Source organism: Rhinolophus sinicus, linkage group LG07, assembly GCF_036562045.2.
Source record: "Rhinolophus sinicus isolate RSC01 linkage group LG07, ASM3656204v1, whole genome shotgun sequence".
NCBI classification, from domain to species: domain Eukaryota; kingdom Metazoa; phylum Chordata; class Mammalia; order Chiroptera; family Rhinolophidae; genus Rhinolophus; species Rhinolophus sinicus.
The window spans coordinates 14618706-14634369 of NC_133757.1; positions in this window are offsets into that span (position 1 = coordinate 14618706).

Sequence of the window (15664 nt, forward strand, 5' to 3'; positions counted from 1 at the left end):
TTAGGTTTCTGCTCTGATCTTTGCATCCTCTTCCCTTCAGTCTCTGTTCCCTATCATCTGATCACCAAGAGAAAGACCTCCAGTGTCCACTAAGTACATCGTCAAGCTGTGGGCCACGACCAGAGAGACCATGTACAGCACAGAGGATGTGCTGAAAAAACCATGAAGTGGATGGTGGAAGACACTTTTGACTGCCGTTTCAATGCCATTCTCTTTTATCTTTCTTGCTAACAGAATCCTGATTTTTTTCGCCTTACCCAGGTGATCACAACCTTTCCAGAAGGTTCGACTCCTCCAAGCCCCAGGACTTCGCAGCTTGATTGATTTCAGCCAGGCTTGGTGGTCTCATCCTTCATGCCAAATGAATGATTTGGATTTGAACAAATTAGATGTGCGGAGAAGTCTGACGCGGAGCCTCTCAGAAAGTTTTCCTTATTCATGAAAAGGAACACAAGAGCCTAACCCAACATTCACATGGATTGCTTAGTGGATGTTCTCATTTGCATAAGACTCTCAGAACTGTAGCAACTATATTGGGACTATGAAGATATCTTACCTAAGAGGATGGGTTAACAGGTGGAGGACAATAAAATGAAAAGATGGAAATAACTTGCTTCCTTGAAGATATCATTGAGCAATGAAGTTACTAACCCTGGGATCATTCCAAGTCTATCCTACTTGTTATATAAGATAATAAATGATCTTATTATTTAAAGTACTTTATGTAAATGTTCTATTGCTTGTGACTAAAACATCCTTAAGTGATACAGACCTTCTTGTTTTGAAACCCCAGATCATATACTTAGATTATTCTTCTGCCCGTTAATAGAAGATGAGGAAGAGACACTAACGTTAAAAGCACTTACTGTGTGCAAGACATTGTGCTAAATGCTTTCTATTTAATCTTCACCATAAGGTGCTGTATCAGTTTTAAAACACGGTGGCAAATTCCTTAATTCTTCTCCCATCAAAAGGTGGTGTTGTTCTTTCATAACTGATCTTCTTGCTCATATTTAATCCATAAAGTTCATAATCACTGAGCTCAACAATAATTTATGAAACCGTATGCATAAATAATAAGAATCTGCTTTTTCTCTTAAATAAAACAATTTGTTTAAAAAACAGGGAGGGTCCATGTCCTTCCCTCTTGGATCTGGGTAGAGTTGTGAGTACTTTAAAAAATAGAGTACCATAAAAGGCTTAGGCATAAAAAGCTGTGCAACTTTCTCCTTGTTCGCTGAAGGCATGTGAGAAGATCAACTACCCTAAGACCACCATGCTGGAAGTCCTGGTGTAGAGGCTCTTGTTGACAGTCCCACCTGAGCCCCGCCTGCTACGGCTCCATACGTATGACGATGCCATCAAGACCCTCCAGAGCAGCCTCCCAGCGAGTGATCTCCATTGATGCCCAGGGAACAGAAGAATTGCCTAGTGGAGCCCTGTGTAGAACTGCAAGATACAATAAATGGCTATTGTTTTAAGCCACTAAATTGTTGAGATACTTTGTTACACAGCAATAATCAATGTATTGTGGCTTGATTTTATTACTTGTGCTTTGCAGATAAGAATAACTAAGCTCAGGCCTGTAGGTAGCAGAGGCAGGATTCAATCTTGGTTTGTCTAGCTCCAAAGCCAAGACTCTTTCCACTACAAGGTAATGCCTGGTTCAAAGGAACCAGGTCCTTCCTTGATATCCAAGCTCCATCCCTGCCCTTCTCTGTTTTGACCTCCAGCTCACAATCTGGCTTCATGCTCTAAACTTATGGTCCCTCTGTGCTGCTTCTTTCTACACGGTTGGGCTTTCCACCTGAGACCATCCGCTCAGTCCTTCTCTACCTGCCCAGTCGGTGTTCTGGCCATTGCTGCCTGTCCATTGGCACTCCTAGGTCCTCATGGGCTGCTCTGTCTTCTCCCAAACTCAATTCCAGTCAGATATAAGTGCTGTGCTCTTCATTTAAACCACACACATTTAGTGAGTGTCTGGTCAGTTCCAGGTACACACACAGGTACTTAGGCTGCAAACACTGCATTCCACCTCAAACAGGATGGAACATGCAAGTCTTACACTCGATTTGTTAACATAGACACCCATGTAGAAATATCTAGGTGGGCACTGTGTCCTTTCAAAGGAAGTAAGACATTCATTCCAGAGTCGTGCCATGTTCTATAACTCCCTAAAAACTCATCTGTTGTAATGGTTTATTTGTATTTTTACCATATGGAGGCAAGTCTCACCTGTGACCCCAACCTGGTGCACTAGACTTGGCTCTGAAGGCCCCTACAGAGCTGTTCCTCCTTTTCTGAAAGACCAAAACTTGGTCACCACTGAACAACCTGAAAAGAGATAGTGCTGGTCTTCAGGATAACCTCTGCTTCCTCCTTGGCTCTCATGGGTTGCCTTCCTGCTTCCTCTTCTGCCCTTATCTGTTCTTCCGTTCATGCCACTTACTGCCTGTAATTACCCTATTGGGATGGTGAGTCCTCTGGTCTTCAGGGCTGTGAGCTGGATGGTCCTTGGGAGGCCTCAAGTCTCTGGCCAAAGAGTCCTCAGCTCACATTTGCTTTGCGTCCCCTTCACCAGTGAGGAACTGACACTAGAGGATTTCTGGGACCAAGAAATTCTCGTCAGACCAGAAGGACCATCAATGCCATGCAGAAAATTCCCCAATAATCTGACACAGAAGAACACAGACTAGGAGCCACAAGGGATGTTTTAAGTAGAAGGGAGCATATTTTATTGTATAATCCCTGTGGACCAAAGGAGCAGAGAAAGAAGACAAACAGACCCTGGCCCAGCTCTACCGCCTCCTAATGGTATGACCGTGAACAAGTGTCTTCACTTTTCTGATCCTCAGTTTCCTTACGTGTAAAACAAAAATGATTGTATCCACCTCACACAGTTGTTGTGAGGCTGCGATGAGACCATGCGTGTAAGGCACGTAGCACAACGCCTGCCATGTGGTAAAGGCTCAATCAACGGGAGTTATTTATCTTCATCATCATCATCATCAACTCTCTCAAGTTCAGGTACTGTGTCCTCCCAGTGTCTTGAAAGTCTTATACCCTGGACTTGTGAAGCAAAGGGTTAACTCCCTGGAAGCCACCTTCTAGTTCCTGGTAGAAGCAGCTCTGAGAGCTGGATCAAATGACTCCAGGGTTTTCCTTTCCACACCAGTGGGCAGGGGCTCTGACTGCCCCATCTGCCCCAGAATGGGATGGGAACCCATTCAAGGAAGTGCCAGGTGGAACTGGATTTTCTTCTCTTGTTGCTTCAGCCTGGTTTGTTTTATAGTCCTTTGTTCTCTCAAACAAAGCAAGAGGAAAGCCTCCCCATCTCGTAACCACTATGACTACAAACCCCAACCACGGCAGTGAGCTAAGCAACTTTCACCAGAGCAGAGCACAGAGCCCTCTCTTTTGTGCCTCTGAGCGTAAAGTGAACGATGGAGAGGACGAGCAGAATGAGTCCTCTTTGTAGTACAGGACGTCATTTCATCCTCCCAAGAGTCTAAGCCATGGATCCCCCTTCCTTCTTCCCTCTCCACCAGCCTATTTCCTATCAGGGCTGGGTAGGAGCTTTCAAGAGTTCTGTCATCAGTGGTTATTTCCCCTAGGCCTAGAAAGCAGAGACCTGGATGGGGACCTATTGGATTATGCCAGAGAACTGGTACTGAAGAGACCTCAGGTGACTAAATCTGAACAGCTGTGTACAAGACTATTGAATGCATTACTCAGTCTCCATCAATCTCGTAAACTTTCAAAACTGTCAAGGAATGCAGACAGCCTCCTTGCTTAGCCTGAAGCCTCAGATGGACAATTGAAGGCAGAGAACAGAGGGTTCTTCATATATCAATTAAATGTTAGACAAAGTCTTTCCAACTCTATTGAGGCCTCATGTCTGGGGCCTGAGAGATTAGAATATTAGGAGAGATCTGTCACAAAACGCATCAAGCTGGCTTGTTCTACAGCCAGATATTTATTTGCCAGAAAAAAAACAACAATCTCAGCAGGCAAGCAGTCAAAGATAGTGGACATTGCTTTGGTTTGAGAAAGCTGTGGCTTAAGCAGCTTCCTGGATGTGGAAAACATAATAGGCTTTGGGGGACATAGTCAGTTGCCCCCAATCCTTGGTTGCTGCTCTAGATGTGAATTGCGCAATCTTGGATTGATATGTTAAAGTTTTTCGTGATCCCTGTCTGTTTCTTTGCAGCATCTGAACCACCTTATTTATGCTTAGAGCTAGATGGCTCATTGTGTATTCTCCCTCTGAATGAAAGTAGGAACAGCCAGATTAAGAAGTCTGGTTAGTATTTGGCCAGGAAACAACTGTTAGCTGGGCATTGGAACTGCAGATGCTTCATATGTAAAATGATTGTAATTCTAGAATTGTGTATTTTTAGTTTTCAAGGTGCTTTCATCACCATTTTCTCATTTGGTCTTAAGGTAAGGAGGACAGGAATTATAAATACCCCCTCCTCCTTTAATTATGATACTTATTAGTGCCATTTATGGAAAAGGAAACCGAGGTCCAAAAAGTGAACGGGACTTCTCCATGGAAACTAGCAAAAGAACAGGGAGCAGAAATGGCTGATTCTAGGTCTCAAGCTCTTAACACATACGTTTTTTTCTGAATCTAAATGCAGAAATATACCAAAAGGAAATATACCATACTAAGAGTGTGTTAGAGATTTTTTACCTTTTCGTAAAGTAGTTGTTACTATAAAAATCACATGTGTGTGTGGGGGGGGCTTTGGCCCTCACCCCCAGAAATTCAGATTCAGCAAGGCTGGGACAGTGCCCAGGAACCTGCATGTTTCATGAGCTCCCTCAGGTGATTTTCATTGAATCATTTTTGGAGAGAGTTGGCTATTCAGCTTATTCTTTTCTAGACTGATTCGGACCAAATCAAGAGTATTTAGTCTCCTCTTATTCTATCTCCAGAGTAACAAGGTCACTTCTTCAGGTCAAAGCTTACTAATTCCTGAGTCTTTTCCAGTAACGTGTAGGTAATGATGGTCCCCAAGCTCCAGGCAAATCCAAACTTCATCCATATTGCATTGTAGTGTCTTTGAGGGAGGGAGTGAATAAGACAGAGACAGCTAGGACACCCTCTATCAGGGGAACATTTACAAACATACCCTTAAGAATTATATCCGGAACAACTGAAATTTCAGACTGTGGATTGAAATATTAAGACTTTTCATGAGCAAATTCCTGTCTGGGTTCTTCTTTACTAGTTACGCCGAAAATTCTCCTGCCAGATGTCTATTTTCAGCAAGCAATCATGAACTCTACAAAGTTTAAGCTACTGTTATGATATGAGTTACTAATTTACTAGATCAATTACCAAAGGGTTATGGTGGTCAGTCAAGAGAAATATGACAGCTAAATTCCACTCTGATTCAAGCCAGACATTTTTACAGGCATCATTTCTAAGAGCCTGAGAAACTCTGCAGTTCCACACTCACTGATTCATAAGTCCCTTCTCAATTACCGGGGGAGGATGGTTACTGGTCATCAGCATGCTATTCCAACTCTGTTTCAGTTACCTTAAATCATGGTTCTCAGTTGTGGTTTTAATGTACTTAAAGTGGCAGCTGTATGCAGGAAACTAGGCGGCATTTCACAGCCATGGCTAATAACAGAATCACCTACGGAGCTTTTAGAAAAATCCAGATGTAGAGACCCACCACCCCAGCCCTAGTGACTCAGAATCTCCTGGGATAGAATCTGGGTGTGTTTGTTTATTTTTCCTTACTTTTTCTTTCTTTCTTTTTTTTTCTCTTAAAGCTTTCCAGGAGTGCCCACCCAACCCCACCTCTGCCCTTAAGAACTGGGGTATGTTTTTGTGCTTTTCATAGTCATAAAATCTACCATTTGTGAAAGCTTCTCATGTACATTTCCTCAGAGGCACTTTCTCTGAGCCCCTCTGGCCAGCTTTCCCCTCCTTTGTGCTCCCAGTGAGCTCTGCACTGGACCCGATGCTGTGCAGCAATTATCTGTGGATGTCGTTGTCCATATTCCTCACGAGGCTCTATCTTCCCAGAGGGCAGATATGTAGCCTCACCACTGTATCCCTTACAAAGTCGCCAAGCTGAGTACTTAGCTCATACTAAGTATAAAAGAAATATTTGTTGAATGAATGGATGAATGGACATATGGACGGATGGATGGATGGATGGATGGATGGATGGATGGATGGATGGATGGATGGATGGGTGGATGGGTGGATGGATGGATGGATGGACGGGGGGACAGAGGGATGGACGGATGATTGATTGTGGACTGAATTAACTGGCAACAGCAGCAAGGGAGCAAAAATGAGGTCTGATTTGTTGGCATGACTAAGAAAACTTTGGAATTCTTGAAACAGGAGAATCACTGAAAAAAAAAAAATCTGGAATCCTGTTAGTAAAATAAGTGAAGACTCAGAGCAAACATAATTTTTGGCATAAATATAAATAAGACCTGTCATGGCCCCAGGGAAATATTTAAGTTACAAATGAATGGATGAATGAATGATTTAACTCATCTATTGTTCTTATTCAATAGTAACAACAATGCCACCTTAGTTTCTAGACAATCTTTTTTTCCACCAAAGAGGTTACATCACTCAGAAAAGAGCAGAATTTGTCACTTCCCATTTCAAAGAGCTTTCTCAACTATCTGGTATTCCAAGTGTTTTAAAAGAAAGAAGGAGGAAGGCAGAATAAAGACCATCTGTACCGCAAAGTAGGAAGCTCCCTCTCCCTATTGCTCCATAATGGATCATGTAAAGAGAAAAGGTTTTGAAATAGTGGCAGGTCTTCAAGAGTAACAAAGCGAATCTTAGAAAACAGAGCAAAAACACATAACAGCATACTACAGCAAGGAAGGCAGCATGAATGCAGAGAAAGGGAACATAAAGAGCTCTGGATATTGGAGAAGAAAGTTCCTTGGAGCCACTGCTCTAGGACTTGGTCATCTGCATAAAAAGAAAAGTCTCATGATATTGTGGGCAGGTCTTCAAGAGCAATAAAAGGCAGTTGAAGAAACAATTCAAAGCACTGCATGTGTACATGCACACACATACCCCTGCCTCAATACCATCTTTATTTCCCTCCCCCTCCTCTTTCTTAATACTGTATAGCAAGGAGTCCAATGTAAGATTAAACCCACTTTGAACATTATAGTGAATACCAGGTCCCCCCCACCCCCTGCCAAACCAGAACATTATTTTCCTCATTATCACCTCATTAAGATGCCCCTAAGGCCCTCACTCTTTATATGACGATATCATGCAAGGAACAGGGCCCGTATGCCTGCGATGAAGCATGACTGATATTTAAGACCAACAACTCAAGAGCGTTTGATTGCTTTTGTGTTTATTCAGAATGGCACTTTTACGTGAGGCCATAAAGTGGTGAATTTCCTATGCAGAGCTGAGCGTGTATGAGTTGGGGCAGGTGGTGTGTGGAAGCCTGGGGTAGCACAAGGGAGCCCCGAGATGTCTCTCTGAATATGGTCCATGCCGCAAACAAGAGACACTGTGTAACTTCCCTGTAAATCGTTGTGTTCGTGTGGCCAAATCCCACTGCCGCCGCCTCTGAGAAATAGAAAGGAGGAGGAAGCGATGTCAGTGAGGAAAAGGAGAGGGATAAAAGCAAATTGTCCCGGACAAATAGGAGTCGCACACCTTTTAAGCAGGTGGTTCTGAGAAGGGAAGCCATTGTTGCTTGAATTTAACCTCTCAGATCCCCAACACTTAGGAGATGGGACTTTGTGTGGCAGTGGAAAGATTGTCACCCATACCCACCTACCACACAAATGTACTCTGTACATAGACCCCCACTAATTTTGGCCATAACCACAAACTCATCTTTCATTTGGCCTTTGGAAGGGAGGAAGAACAGCTGTGCTTCCAAGCTGAGCGAGTGTAGCACCCAATCTCCATTTCGCCATGTGGGTCGTTAGCAATTCCTCCTTCGATGCTATGTAAACGCAGCTGAAATCTCCATTCAATCAGATTATAAGTTCCTACCTCCCTACCACTTAAAAAACAAACAAACAAAGAAAAAACCCAACCAGCTTATTGAGATATCACTTCCCTGTCATACAACTCGCCCATTTAAAGTGTACAAGTCAATGGTTTCTGGTATATTATATTATTAATTTTTTCAATTGGTTCATATTTTCATATTAAAAATTTCAGTGCTGCCACTGAGGAAGGGAAGAAAATTGAATAAAGAAGAAAATAATAGTAGACATACAGGAAAGAAAGAAGAAAATCAGCCAGGGACCGAAAAAAAGGGAAGTCCACTACTTTCGAGGAAGAGGAGCCAACTGCTTCTGAATTTCTGTCTTTTAAACAGGATTCAAAAATCAACATGGCGGCACATCTCCCCAAAGCAGGGGCAGGATGTAACCGTGGAGGGTTACAGAGGAAGGGACCAGAATGGGCTCTGTGGGTTGGGGCTGAGAGAGGCAAAGTTTCCGGGAGGCCACAGGAAATCTCAAACGCTGCCCAGTTAGTGCCCTGTCACTCTCTGAACCCTCCCCTACAGGGGAACCGGGCACACCAGCCGCAGAATCACAGCTCAGTGACCTGAACCAGGTGCCAATTTTCATCTCAGGCCTTTTCTTGTTTCTCAAATTGCAGCATTTAATGAGGTAAAACATCAGATTACAGAGAACTTTTTTTTTTTCTTTAAATGAGAATTCAGGGAAGTTTCTGGGTTAGCTGAGAAGCATGAAAGTATTTAACCTCCCTTCAGCGGACTGCCCTTCATTACCATTTCCTTCTACTGTTGCTCACAAAACTGCACTTAAGCAAGTTCACTGTTAGGTGTTTGGATCTGGTTATAGTCAGGCGGTGCATATCACCATTACAGCATACAAATCAGCGCGGAGCTGGAGTGAAGGACCGCAGGACGCTTCAGGGTGAATGCTGTGGGCAAGGAGAAGGGGAAAATTTACTGCTCTTTGCGTGAAAAGGTAGCCACCCAGATGGCAGTGGATGCCTAAGGCAGGCCCCCCTTCCCGTTTAGAACGGTCAGTATGGGAGGTGTTTGCATGGAGACCCACTTCTCAGGGAGGATGATCCTGAATGTCTTCCATAAATCCCACTGAAGCGTGGCTTTTGGACTTTTCACAAGGTCAGTTCTCTACTTGGCTCTCTTCCCAAGGGGACACATGACGGTGATAAAATGGGTGGGATAAGAAAAGTAAGGGGCCAACAAGAGAACAGTAGCTTTCCTTTCATGTACTCCTCTTTGTAAGCTCCCAAAGGACAGAAAGCAGAAAATTTTGTTCCCTAAAATCATAGACGTTAAGAACTGGAAGTCACCCGAGAGCCATCTGCAGTGAACTCCTGATAGTCAAGCTTTCCCAGCATTCTTTCTCCCTTCTTTTGTTCACAGCACCCTGATTTTTCTTTTTGAAACCAACACCCTTGCACCCCCAGACCTTTGGAAAGGGCCAACCTACTTCTGGCTTCAAGTGGTAGACATATAACCCAGGCCCGGAATATTCTGGCCCTCTGACTCTAGTGACTTGTTTAGAATGAACACATAGCAGCTCACATCAGTCCAGTGAGAATTTTGGGGAGCGCTATTGGGATACAGAAGGCCTATTTCTGATGGAATTGCTGGCTGTAAGGATAATGTCAGGTTGGAGCAACTGGAATCACCACACAGAATGAGCATGCCTGAGTAGGAAATTGTGACAAAAAGACCAAATCATAGGTATTCTGTTTGAGCCCCTGGATTCAGCTCTACCTGAAGCCAACATTATCTGAATTTTTCAGTTACGTGGGCCAATAAATCCAGGTTTTGGCGTAAGCCCGTTTGGATTGGTTGTGTTTCATTTGCAACCAAAAGAGCCCTGGCTAATATACCACCTGGTTCTCTTACTCTACAAGCCAAAATCAAGGAATGGCTTGCTCAAGGTCTCATAATCAGGGACAAAGCTGGACTAGCATCTAAGCACCCTGCTGTCCCTTCTAGGGTCTTTTCTAAAAGCCTTTCACAATTATCCTTCCTGTTTGAGGCAGCAGAGCATAGCTATCTTAAATTCATTGAAATCACAATAACATGCGTTAATGTGTTTTATGAGATCTTGATGGTGAGGACCTTTTAGGATCAGGAGGAACAGGTGCCTGCATAGCTGTCTAATTACAGCAGTTATGATTCCTGCACTGTTCACAGTTTACAGGGGATTCAACCAAGCATGGCTCACACCCACCATCCCTCAGCCTTTCTTTCTTTAGTGGGTGGAGACTGTCTGTTAGGTGAACACCCTGACATGAGTCTGAGCTTCACCAACACATATGGCTATGGCTGTGCTGGTTAAAATATTGAAATATGTCTGAGCTGGTTTGCAAAGAGCTACTACCCTGAGCTCCCCGAGGACCCCCTGCTGTCTCTGCCCTTCACCCTGGACCCACACAACCCGACTTCCTAAGTATCTAGTCATTACAGGGTTAATGCCTGGCTTATGGGTAGGGGTCTCAGAAGCCTGCCCCAGCACTAGGGCCAAGGTCAATTCTGATTGGCTATGTCTGGGCCCCACAGATTGCTTCATAGTTTGAATTTTAGCTCTGTGGATATGCACATGCATAATCCATCCCCAAGGGGCAAATGTGAGACAGAAAAGTTATAACCTGTTTCTTCTCACTGAGAGGAGGGAACTCCTATGATGGTTTTAAAAAATTTTTTGTACCTTCTCATCTGGCCCCACAAAAATATTGGCTCCTAGTGGTTTTACAGGGCAACAGTGCATTAGGGTTCCAACCCCAGATCTAGCTCCAAATCTTTGTGGACCCAACCCAACTTCTCCCTGCCTCTTGCATAAGAAATCTGAGGGCATTGTTTGCTTACCCTCCCTCCCTGGGATGCTGTGAGGATTCTGAAAAAGCACCAATGGATGAGTCAGCATTACCTTGTGTTAAAGAGGTAATTTAGTTGACATCTACTGAGCACTTATCATGGGGCAGGCACAATTCTAAGTCCTTGACATGTACGAACTCATTCAAGTCTCACTTCTGCAAGGCAGACACTATGGTCACTATTTACAGAAGAGGGACTAAGCCAGAGAGCGGTTCAGTTACTTTAGGCTGTCTTCAGAAACCTCAGGCTTAATCCGGACACATCACCACCCTTGAGGGCATCCAGCTCACTGGTGTGGCTTGGGTTTTAGAATCAGACCTCCCCCTGCCCCCACTCACACACCCCAAGTTCAAATCCTGGCTCTCTTGTTTGTAAGCTCTGTCCTAAGTTTTTGCTTTTGTAAAGTGAGAATAGTAATAGTAACTACTGGTACAGTTATTGTGAAGATTAACTGAGATAAGACCTAGGGTTGCCAGATTTAGCAAAAAATGAAGAAATCAGCATACCCAGTTAAATTTGAATTTCAGATAAACAGTGAATGTTTTTGTGTTGTTTTGTTTTGTTCTATTGTCAAAGTATAAGGATGTTTAATGCAGTGTTTGGGACATACTTATATTGAAAGGCTATTCATTATTTATCTAAAATCCAAATTTAACTGGGTGTCCTGGATTTTATCTGGCAACCCTGAGTACTTAGCACAGTGCCTGGCCTATAAGAAATATCAAGAAATGATATGGGTTCCTGTTGGGAATTGAGTTCTGAATGAGCCTTGGTGGGTCTGGGGAGTGGAAGCTACAAGGGGGATGAGATGGAGACAGGAAGTCAGCAGGCCTGGTCTTGGATCTCGATGGCTGTTTCTGACGGCCAAAGCAAAAAGCCTAGAGGTAGCCTGGGGGATAAATGACACTTTGAGGCAGAGCCCTTTGGCCTGCATCTCAGTTCTGGTCCCTGCTGGGTTTTCAACATCCATGAGACCCGGTGTCCTGTCTGTCCCCAGGGCCTCAGGGGCTGCCCTAAGGGACTAGGCCAGGCCTCCCAAAGTGTCCCCACTGGCTCCCTTTAGCCCTTCGGAGGCCAGTGCTGTGCCATCCATGTCAATAGTCTCAGTGGCCACCTGGCCTGGAGAACAGCATGTACCTGGGCCTTGGAGCACACCAACAGCTCTCGGACTGGAAGTTCCAGGAACATTCTGCCACATTCACACAGTGCAGGGGAGAAAGTGAAAAAAAACCCAAAAACACATAAAACCAAAAATACCCTGGGCTATCCATGAGGAAGAGCAAAAGGGAAGCAAGAAAGGAAACCAAGATTCAGAACAAAGGTTTGCAGCAAGACACACGAGGTCTAAGGCCAACTCAACCGAGAGGAAAGTCGCCCAGCAGAGCCTGAGCCCTCCTCCAATCCTGTGGCCGAGCTCGCCTGGGTGCTGTTGGGCTGAGACTCCGGCACCGTCCAGCCCCTCACTTCCTGGCCCCAGCCGCTCTTTATAGTTAATCCTAAGTCGCAACACCGTCCTGGTAGGTGCAGGCTGCCTCACAGCTTTGCTTCGGTTTTGCTTAACAACCTGGTAGCTAAGAGCGTGGGTCTTTAAGAAAGACCGGAGCTTGAATTCTGGCTTTGCCGCATACCTCTCTAGGCCTCAGTTTTCTTAGCTGTGAACAGGGATCTGCTCACACCTCCCTCCTCATTGGATCACTGTAGGAACCAGCCAGCAAATTCAGGTTGGCTGCCGTCTGAGCTGCCCAGAGATGCTGTATCCAAAGTGTGAAGTGGGGTCTCCCCCCTGGCAAGCGCGCATACCGGGGCCCACTCTTAGGGCATGCTGAGCCCTCGCAGGGCATGCAGAAGCTCCGGAGAAACAGATTCAGTTGACAGTGCTGCATGCCCTGAAGGGTTTTACAATTTGCTTGGGAAGACAGACTATTAAATCATTAGAGAAAAAGACCGAAGTACTTTCCTATAATTAAACTGCAGAGTGTGTGGTTCCGAGTGTAAATGCCATGGCCTGAGATGTTTATGGAAGGAGCAAGGGTAACAGGAGAGCACATGGTGCTGGGGCGCTGGGAGAAGGAGAAAGGGGCGATCAGTCGCCTGGGGGACCTGCAGGATGATGCTAGGCCAGTGGCCCAAGGAGAGCTCTCTAGTCTAGAAAAGTGAATAGTCTTGTCTTGCTCTTTAGATAAGCGCTTTAAAAAAAAGATCCCAAAGCAAGCCGTGTGTTTGTAGGGGCCAGGCCTGCTCATCTGTTGAGGACATTCCATTGAAGCACTCAAATAGCTGTATAAATCCCACAGCCTCCCCACAGCGGGCCAGAGAAGACAGAACTTTCTCTGCTCCCACCCAGGAGCACAGCTTTTGTGGGTGTATTCACCGCAGGTTCCCCAAACCCTCTCCCTTCCTCATCTGCTCAGTTATGCTCTGTGAGGACGGCTGTGCTGTCAAGCTGTTTCTAGTCCAACCAGGGCAGATAAAACCGGATTGCCTGTTTGTCTTGGTTTCCAATTGTTTATCAGGCAGGTCCTGTGTGTGGTTAAGTCATTCCTTGGAGGCACTCAAGAGGAGAGTCTCACACTCTCCAGATGTTTCTATGATGATTGGAACTGCCCTGTGTAGATCACAATGGGGTTTCTTTGATATGTATCATTCCTGGGCGGGAGGTGTTACTGGATTTCCCATTTAGCAGATAGGAAACTGAGTTCCAGAGAAGGAAAGTGACCTGCCCTGGGTCACTCAGCTGGAACTTGGAATTTATTTCCTAACTGTAAATCAGTGACACTCTCTACATAATCATCAAGCCTGCTCATGTAACTCCTTTGAAGGCAGGGCCCGTTTCTATACAAATCAGTCCCTCTCCTATTACCTACATTTTATACAGTGGTTTGTTGGTAAATGTTTAACAACCAGCTCTCTGAGAAAAAAGAAAATCCCTGATTTGTAGTGTTTGCCAATTTCTCTAGTGTAAATACTCTCACCACAACCCATTTCAACTACCTATGTGAAGTCAACCACTTGCAAAATTCCTGAACATTTAATAATCAGCCCTTACAAGCCAGGATGAGCTGGCCCCAGCATGTCACCATTTGCAAAGTACCTTACAAGAGATAGTTGATGAATTCAGTGGTTATCAGGAGCCTCTGTTCATCCAAATGCCAAGTACCCTGAGGATGGAAGAAGCCTGGCCCCCAGTTTACACTGAATGTACAGTGTACACTGGGATGTACAAGGCTTTGGATCTCCTAGACCTGTGGTTCCTCAGGAGTCAAGCCATGTGAGTGGTTGGAGGCCTGTGGTGCTGGCAGGGAAGAAGGGAAAAACAGAGTTAGAGAGGAAGCAGAAACAATATGGGTGAGAAGTAGAGAAAAGAAGAGAGAGAGAGAGAGAAGACAGAAACAAGAAAGGAAGAAAGTGGGGGAGGGAGGAAGCAGAAAAGGAGACGCCTAAGATGGTAGAACGGGAAAGGGACTCTCCTTGAGGTCTCCTCTGGCATAATAGAGGCTCAGTAAACAGGGGTGGCCAAGGGTCCAGTCATACTGTGTTTTTGGCGACTACAGCATCTGATCTGATCGCTAAGATCTGTGGAAACAGAGACGACATCATTCATTTGTGTATCCACGATAGAATTGCCTCTAAGGGCTTAGAGACATTATTTATAATTTTTACTATAATTCTGCACGGCAGAAGACGGAAGCTCAGCAAGTAAATTGTTCAAACTTACACAGCCATTAAGTGATGGGGCCAGAATTCAAACTCTCTCTCTGCTTTTCCATGCTACTTCAGAAAGGATCAGAAATCTTTCTGACAAATGAATAGTAAATTTGTCTTCTCACCCAGAGACCTGCATCTCCCATCTTTGCTACAGTAGCCATTTTTCATTTGTCACAGGGGCCCAAGCAAGAACATCAGCACATTGGTACAAGCGTGTGACGCGGAGTCTGCAAACCCTAGAGCATGAGCACTGGGTATTAACCTGCAGTGATTAGGAAATAATGGGACTTCACAAATCCCCAGCTCGGTTCTGTGGAGCCTACAGCAGACATGCGTGCGCAGACACAGCAGGTGCACCTTTGGGTTTTGCCGTTGTAAGGACTGGTACACCTTATTGCTCATTCACAACCCTGTAAGGGGAGATTACCAGCCCCCTGTACCACTGAGGAAACTGAGATTCACGGAGCTTAAGTGATCTGCTGTACGAGTTTGGGCCTCATCCCCAAAAGTAGATCCCAAGACAAAGTCTATTTGGGAGGCGACCCCAGGAAGCACGAGTGAGGGAGTGAGGAAATGAGAGAGAGGCATCGCAGGCATCACCATGGACAACTGGGGCTTAATGCTGCTGGGGATGATCGGAGCAATCAAGTGCCCAGTATCATTCCATCCCCCAAAGGACCACAGAAGCCGAGATCCTACCAACCACTGTACCCTCTTAGGAGATGCCGTCTCTGGAGGAGCTAAATCCAGAGCACTGTGGCTCCCTTGCTCCAAGGCTAGGCAAGCTCCTTGGTGTCAGGGAAAGCCCTCTGGTCACCAAGCCGAGAAAGACTCTGGGGATGTGGTGGAAGAGACTGTCAGCGGGTGAACTTGAAGGTGATATGGCGATATGGGGCTTGCTTGCTCATGATTTGACTGCGTGATGGGGCGTGGGCACTGGCTGCCAGAGACAAGGCAGGCCCCAAGGGCTGCCATGACTGTATGTTTGCAGGTATAATTTAGCTGCTCAGGGCCTCTTCATCCGGGCCACATTTGTTTCCTTTTAAAAATCCAGCTTCTTTATTTTACAGCCCAAATCTCTCGTCAAGAACAAT